General features: G+C 41.3%; 1 pseudogene; it reads right to left on the bottom strand.

The window, feature by feature from the left end:
- Nucleotides 1–2286: 2286 nt before the first annotated feature.
- Nucleotides 2287–2663, bottom strand: LOC119527396 (annotated as a pseudogene).
- Nucleotides 2664–8190: the final 5527 nt, after the last annotated feature.

Here is an 8190-nt window from a genome sequence, read left to right as displayed (position 1 = left end):
TGACAGTTCCCCACAGCTTTTGAGCAAATAACACACTTAATTTTGCTAGTGTAGAAGGATGTGTCTCTTTTTAGTGCCACACCTTGATTTTTAGTAGCCAGTGAAAGCATGTTCCTAGAGGATGAATCTGTTCTATACTGAACCGGCTTGTCCCTGAGAAATGTCTTCCCTCTCCCACTAACTTTGTGTGCCTGTAGTCCACTTGCTGGTCTCTATTCCACCCACCCTCTTCCACCAACGCAACTGTTTCAGTGGCAGGTGGAAAATACACAAGCATAATGTAGATGGGCCTAAATAGAGTGCTCTTTGTTTCCTTGTGAATTAGTTCAATTTAGCTTTTGAAGCCACATTTCCACATGCAGCTGAAAACTTAATCTTCAAATAACTCAATCTCTCCAAACTGTATCTTTGGGGAAGATAATAAGTCTAATTCAAAGTTCTTCCCCCTTTCCTCAGGGGCAGTGGTGGTGGACGATAGATTGTTGCTTTGACTTTGGAGTGAGTTTGTTTACTCTTATGCCCTCCTTGGTCACCTGCACCCCCATGAAGGTATGGATTATCCCCCTGTCCCAGGTCCTCTTCATGTCTAGTTTTCACTTCTAGTTCTGATGCTCTCAGCTAAAGCAACTTGGAACTTTCTGTCACTGAACTGTTGACGCAGGGGATTTCTAATTCCTGTCACAGGCAGAGAGGAGATGCATGTATAGATCAGCTCCATGGAATGCCCCCACCTCTTATTTGACCCTTGATACTGCTGAGCCTCTGATGCTCATACAAGACCATCATCAGGGATGCATCTTGCAGCCTAGGACACAGAAAACCTCAGTCCAAGCCGCACCTCCAGCAAGGTTGAGCATGACACCTTCAAACTTCGACTACCTTCCAACTGCATCTCCTGGGGTTCTGGGGATTTATTTGGATCTTCATCAAGACCCTAGAATTGACAGAGCCTTGAGGGGATGGGAGGGTCTGAGTGTACTTCTGTCTCCAGCTGTATCACATCCTCTGCCCAAACACGCAAGACACCCATTTCTATTTTAAGATTTGTGTGGATAAAGCCAGGCTTTTTGGGGTGAACAAAAGCAACTTTATTCTTTCTTCCATTTTATAGAAGTTCCTTAGATGAGAGCCATCATCTGTCACTCCCTTAGATGAGAACCCAGTAGGCCCATGACTTTTATGGTCACTCTTGGCTAATAAGTCTTCTGGTCACATTAGCCAGCTCCCCACCCCTCAAAGTCTCAGGTCAATAATAAATGTGTCTAGCCCTCTCTAATAAACAAAACTTTAAACCTTTGTTACATCTTCTCTTTTCATCCACTGGGAGCTTGCTGCAAGTGGAGCCTGAAGTGGGAGAGGAGACTGTGGTGGACTTCTCTATTTCCCCACTCTATCTAGTCTGATGGCCTTGGTTTCTGATTCCTTCTAGGAGAGGAAGCAAGAGAGGTGTTATTTTACTGGCTGCTTTCTGGCATTGGTTCCTCCAGCTAGTACAGATGGTTAGAGGCAGCTCTTTCTTTCTTTGATTGGGGTGGGGGGGGGTTCCCACTGAACAATTTCCTGAAGGTGGTGAATGTGTCTTCTAGGACAGGCTATCTACAATGCCTCTGCAGTCCCTGGACATTGATGGTTCTTCTCCAGGCTCTTTCAGCTGAGCTCTCCTCACCCCTGCATAGGGTCTTCTTGGGTGAGATCTAAGGAGGTGGTTATTGCTTTCAAGATCCAGCAAACCTATCAAAGGTGATGAGTTGGAGTGGGATTCCGTTCTGACTCCCCACACACCTATCACCTGTTTCAGCCTCTGGGAGTCAGGAGGGGCCAGTGCCTAACACTAGCATCTAATCCCTCTGATCCTCTCCCATTTTCTTCAAGCCAGGGAAGGATTTAATTTCCTCCAGTGTGGTTTGACAAAATTGCTTTCATGGGCTAACAGCCTTTTCCATAGCTGCTCTTCTAAGCTCTCTGCTCTAGTCCTTCAGGCTCTAGATGGTGGTCTCCACAGATCCCTTCTCTCACCAAAGCTCATCTCTTGCAAATCAGAAGCACTTGGCCTTCAGAATATTGGTTATTCAGTTTTAACAACAATCTATTGAAAAACTCAATTATTTCTTTTTCTAGGCAGACTTTTTTAGGCAATAATCCTTAGCTTCATACCTAATTTTAACTGGGGGAGAAAAAAGAAGAAGAAATATATCAAAGATACTATTTTAAAACATTAATCCATGAATCATTTTTTTTTATTTAATAAAGTTTTATTTTTCAAAATGTACAGTTGGTTGGGCCTGTTCATGCGTCTTCACCAGCATCTGGGCATCTCCACCCTTGGTGTTTCTAGTGTAAATTGCTTGAGCTCCGTTTTCTGAAACCAGCTTGATAAGTCATTTACTGAGCAGTTCCTGAAGAGCTGCCCTGGCCAGGGACGTTCGAATCTTCAGTCTCTCAGGGACGACAGCAGGAGTTATAAGCTTGTAGTTGGGAAGTTCCTTACAGAGTTTGTCAAAAGTGGCTTTGTCAATCAAGACTACATTGTTGAGCTTGTCCTGAACTTTGCCTTTGGACCACTTCTTCTTTTTGGCTTTGCCACCAGATTTGTTCACTGGGTCTTTGTCTTTCTTGGCCGACTTTTTGGTATCTTTATTCTTCTTCACATCTTTGGGCGGCATCACAAAGCCCAGAGAGGAGTTGCATCCACTGCAGCCTTGCTAAGATGTCAGACAAAAAGCCCACGAATCATTTTTTTACTGACAATTCAGTATGAAGATTTAGGTCAAACTTCCTTGACTCCCCAAGCCCTGCACACTGCTGCATCCGCATCCTGGGCCTCTTCCCTTCAGTTTCATAGAGAGGCATCACTTCAGCCCAAGACTTTCCCTCCTATTTCTTCTGCAGCCTGGCTGCAGAAATTGCGCCCTCTCTCATCTGGGGCTTTGAGATCTTCCTTTCTGTTGCTTAGTCCAACCTCTCTACCTGGTATACACATTTATTATAACTCCCAGGCTTTCCCATGCCTCTCTCCAGACAGAGCTCATTGAGTACAAGGATCATACATTCCTCTTTGTGCATCTCCCCACCCCACCCAGGTTGGTGCTTGGGACATAGATGCTGCTTGATTAAATGTTGAATGAATGAATGAGGTCTACATGACTGGAGAAAGCACTCAGATGTTTGGTGATGCCTGGCATGGCTGAACAGTTCACTTTCCCCATTTTGCCAATTTGCTCTGGCACAAAAAAGCCATTCCGTTACAAAACATTTTTTTAGTCAAGAAAAAGATACATTGTTTTATATAATTAAAATAAACCATTGCTAACTAACCTTCTCATGTAGTAGTTAAATTATTCAATAATTCAATTTCTTTTGAGTTCCTTACTTGCCAGCTCTGTTTAAAGAACTGCCCTACCTTTCAAAGAAGTGATACATAAGATTAATTTACTGAATTTTGAAGGTCTATTTTTTTTTTTCCAGAGAAACAGCATGAAACAGTTACTAGTAACTAGTAGAATAGTGTTAATCCACAGATCTGCTACTACCTTTCATGCCTTCTTACTTCTCTTTCTTCAGGTTGTTAACTGTCTTCAAATTAAAGCAGCCTTGCAAATTCCTAGCAGTCTGAAAGCTTCACTTTGGCTAGATCTTCCAGGAAATCCAAACACTACAAAATGTTCATTACTACTGCAAGGACACAGCAAGCTTTCTTCTTTTTTTTTCCTTTCTTTATTCCTTTGACTTCTTTTCTTGCTTCCCTTCATCATAAATGTGTTAATGTTATCAGATGGAAGAAAACTGAAGCCATGTGGGCCCATAAACCAACACAGTCAGCATCATACAAGAAGGAACTGAGGTCTATTTTTTTTTTTTTTTTTTTTTTTTTGGCTTAGTCGTTTTTAATTAGTCTTTGTCATGCTCCTCGTTGGTAGGTAGAAAAGAGTAGGACTGACAAATGGACCAATAGACATCTCTTCAGTTCTTTCCTCACCCAAACTCCTCAAATTATGTGACCACAAATTAATCCCAAAGGCAAAAACTTCAACTGCTCGGAGACATTAAAGACCATGGGCAATCTTTACTATAACCAGTCAATGCCTAATGCCAGAAGGGGATATCACCTTTGTGATATCACAGAGCTGATAAGGTAGAAGATGCAAACAACCCGAGAAAATGAATTAATTGGTAGGGGGAGAAAGAGGCTTGGTGGATTTCAGTTTTTCCACAAGGAAAGTGGGTCATCAATGCAACATACTTTTAATTAGGGAAGTTTGAGAGGCTTCTTTATCACATGGGTAAACAATTTCTTAGAGTAATATAGAGGTTGTCAATGATTCTTTTATGTTCAAAAACCCTATATTGTTCTGTAGGTCAATGAGAAGCTGTGGAAGGTGAGATCTGTTCAATACTCATGGCCTAAGGTCTGCAGAAATTTCCATAATCTAAGGAAGGATTCTACAGGGACAAGAATGCTAAACTGCAGAGTTTTTTCTCCTGGCTATCTTGGCTCCTTTGCCTCATTCTCCATATCCCTAACAACACAGTTTGCTAAATAGCTTCTTTTAAATAAACCCAGGGTTTGAAATTGAAACTTTGGCCAATCAATCCATCTTAATAGTAAATTTACACCAACCTCACTATGCATCAGACAGTAGTGGAAAAATTGTGTGAAGAGAATGAGATTTTAAAATGCAATTACAGAAGAGGCAGCTGTTTATTTGATTATCTCCTATCTTGGAATCTTGGACTGGAGCTCTATAAATGCCTGATGGGCTTTCTGCTTCTAACCCACTGCCAGATTGCTCTTTCTCCTGTATTTATTTTTTATTTCCAAAATTATTCTAAGTCAATTGTTTTGGGGACTTTAATGATCAAATAATATTCCAAAAAGAATCACATATTCTTTGTTTTCTTTCAACCCATGGCTGAAAATCCAAGTTTTCAATTTCTTGGACCCAGCAAAAGAACATCCTGTTCTTAGTAAATAAAGACAAAAGCATAAAATACATAATCTCACCCAGTTTAAAAGCTGATGAAGATCAACTCAAAGAATTTTTACACTAGAGCAACAGATTCCATCCAGCTAAGTTAGACAAGTACAGTATTTGGGGGAAAAAAAATCTTCTGCACTTATCCTTACTAATTGTGATGCATTCCTTTCTCCAGGGAGGGCAACGCTGCTGGACAACCTGTGGGGTTTGAAGGGAGGGCCTGTCACTTTTCCAGAAATATGATTAAAGGCTTCAGAGTTCCCATTCATGGCAATGCTTATTTATTTATTTATTTATTTGACTGCCAAGCACTTCATAAACACTTGCGGAATTCCCCACCTTGTGAGTTTGAGAGGCAAGTAGAGCCCACCCCAGCCATGAAAGTGGAACATGCCATAGTCTTGCTTTCCCAGACTCCCTTGCAGCTAGGGCATGAGCTCATGATCTGACCTTTAAGAGTCAGACTTCCCCACACCAGACAGAATCAGAAGCAAAGATGCATGGATTCTTTTCTCTGGTGTTCTAGTGGCTGCAGTGGCCATGGTGGCTGCAGCGTAAGTGGTATCATCTGGTGCTTGGTGGGTGCTGCAGTGGTTTTCTCATAAGGCCTGTTCTATGGCAGCATGATTGTCGCTGTTGTCTCTGGCTGCTTAGCCCTAAGTGTGTTTCTCCAGTCCTTGCAGTAATCTATAAAGTACCCAACTTCCTTTCTATACTCGCTTCTCTGCTAAGCTCAGCTGAAGTTTGTTCTGTTGCTTGTAAGTATGAGCACTGATGCTCATAAATAAATATCAGCACCTCCTTTGCTCTAACTGCTGTGTAGGGTATGGAAAATTTTTCATTTATATCTCCTTTGGGAATGTTGTTAGTGAATGTTGATTGCTTTTCTTTAGTCTAAATTAATTAAATGACACAGTATCTATTGTAGAAAACAAATGAAGATCATTTTACACAGTATACTGTAAATAGTGATTATAATGTGTGATCTTTCCAGAGAAATAATGGGAAACAATGCATTCATTCAGACAGCTCCTGTTGGAAATTGCAAGGCTGTCTTCTAAGTTGCAATCCATTTCCTTCTCCTCTCCAAGGCAGCAAGCACCACAGTGATTTAATAACAAAGTGACAACAGTAAAATCCAGTGTAGAGATAAGAGTTGGAAACAAAGTAAGTGTGTGAATCCTGCTATATCTAAAACATGTGTGAGGGTACAAACATTTCTCCATAAAAGAAATGAAAACAAGGAACCAAGCCGTTTCTGATTCGTGCAATGTGAAAAGCTGTTGTCTAAGCTCAGCTCCAGCTCCTTTGGTCCCCCACAAAAGTTAGAGACCCAGAATGCAGCGTGAGCTTTTTTTTTTAAAGCAATCCCAATCCACTGAGACTTTGCTTTGGTTTAATGCTGATCTGGGGGTAGAGACTGTTCCTAAGGCTGACCAATGGAAGTCCCTGATCACTCTGCCACACAGGGAGCCCCTTCCTCTCAGCTCAGCAAATCTTACTGCTTTCTTAGCATTTAACTCACTTTGTGTATTTACTTACACGCTACTCAGCATTCAGAGGCTCCCCAACTGCAACCCTGTCTCTTCTTCTTCTTCTTTACCTGGAGCAGAGTTGACCCTTAATATGCATTTATTTATTAATAAGTCAGAAGATATAATAGATATGTATTCAGACTGTAGCTGTACTTTTGGAGAAAAGACATAATGAAATTAATGTCCCATCCCTAGAAGGTGTTAGGATCTAGAATCACACTGAAGGAAAGCCACCTGGGAGGGTGAGGGTGTACAGGCTCTGGGAGAAAGAGGGAACATCAGGGACTTTCCTTTTCCCTTTTTTCTGAGATAAGGAAAAGTTGGGTTTTAGTTACTTAGTTAGCAGTTATTTGGTTAGTTTGTTTTGTTTTATCACACAAAGCATCAGAGCTGATAGGGACAGTTTAGACTCAAGACAACACAGCAATAATCAGCATCTTCTACTAGCTGGCATGCAAACTGGCTTGTCAATGCAATTCTTTATTAATTGAGCACCTATTAAGTTCAAAACACTATAAAATGTTAACTTATTTAACCCTCACAATCTCATATGGTGAGTTTTATTTTTATTCCATTTTATAGATAAGGAAACGGAGGCTCAGGGATGTCAACCCTGCCTGAAAGTCTACACTAGTGGGTACCCGTGATGGATGCAAATCTAGGCCTTCTTAAACTATTTTGGATTCTTTGTGAAATATCTCATCAAATCCCTTTTGATTATAAAAATTGAGTGTCTTCCTTTGCCAGGGCTCTGACAAATACACAACCTGGTTGGCTTAAACAACAGGAATTTATTGTCTCACAGTTTTGGAGGATAGAAGTTCAACATCAAGGTATTGGCAAGTCATATTTTCTCCAAAGCCTGTAGCATTCTGGTGGTGGCTCAGTCTCTGCCTCCATCACATGGTGATCTAACCCTTTCTGTCTCCTCTGCTGGTTTCTGTCCTCATGTGCAGTTTCCTTTGCTGATAAGGACTTCAGTCATATTGGATTAGGCCCACCCTCAATCAGCTTGACCTCACCTTAATAGTAATATCTTCAAGGGTCCTATTTACAATACTTCACATCCACACCTCAACTCCCTTAACTAGTCAACATATTCAACATTTGTATTTACAAATAGGGGTTAGGACTCAAATGCGTCTTTTGTGGGGGACATGATTCAATCTCCAACAACAGATCATTTTGGAAGAGTGATGAGAGCTTTCATTCACTAATATATTTGTAATAATTTGCCCATACTAGAATACTCAGATTTTTATATCTGAGAAATGTGTGATATGCTAGAGAAATCAAAGTAGAAGAGAATTAACTGAGGTACATGAGTGAAAACCCCAGGAGTGGCTTTAGTTCTCTATTGTCTTCTCCAAACACACCCATCCTCTGAGAAAGTGGTGCCTCTCTTATAGCTTCACCCCAATCTGATGACTCCTGAATGTCCCTCTCGAGCCCTTTCTTGGCCCTTTCCCTTAAGTCCTGCCCCTCAGCCTATGCTCACTTGGATGCCTCTCTAGTTAGTGCCTTGGACAACCTTCCCCAGGGAGAAAGCATTTGATTGTCTCAGCCCAGAACTGGCTCCTACTCCAGACACCCCCCACAAGATGCTCTCTGGGAGCTTGTTGTTCTGTTTTTGCCTGTATCTAACTTTTGGGGAGCTGTCAATATCTTTTGTTTATCAC

The sequence above is a fragment of the Choloepus didactylus genome, chromosome 1, assembly GCF_015220235.1.
Source record: "Choloepus didactylus isolate mChoDid1 chromosome 1, mChoDid1.pri, whole genome shotgun sequence".
Lineage (NCBI taxonomy): Eukaryota > Metazoa > Chordata > Mammalia > Pilosa > Megalonychidae > Choloepus > Choloepus didactylus.
The sequence above is the reverse complement of the archived record's forward strand: the minus strand, read 5'-3'. Positions and strand labels throughout refer to the sequence as shown.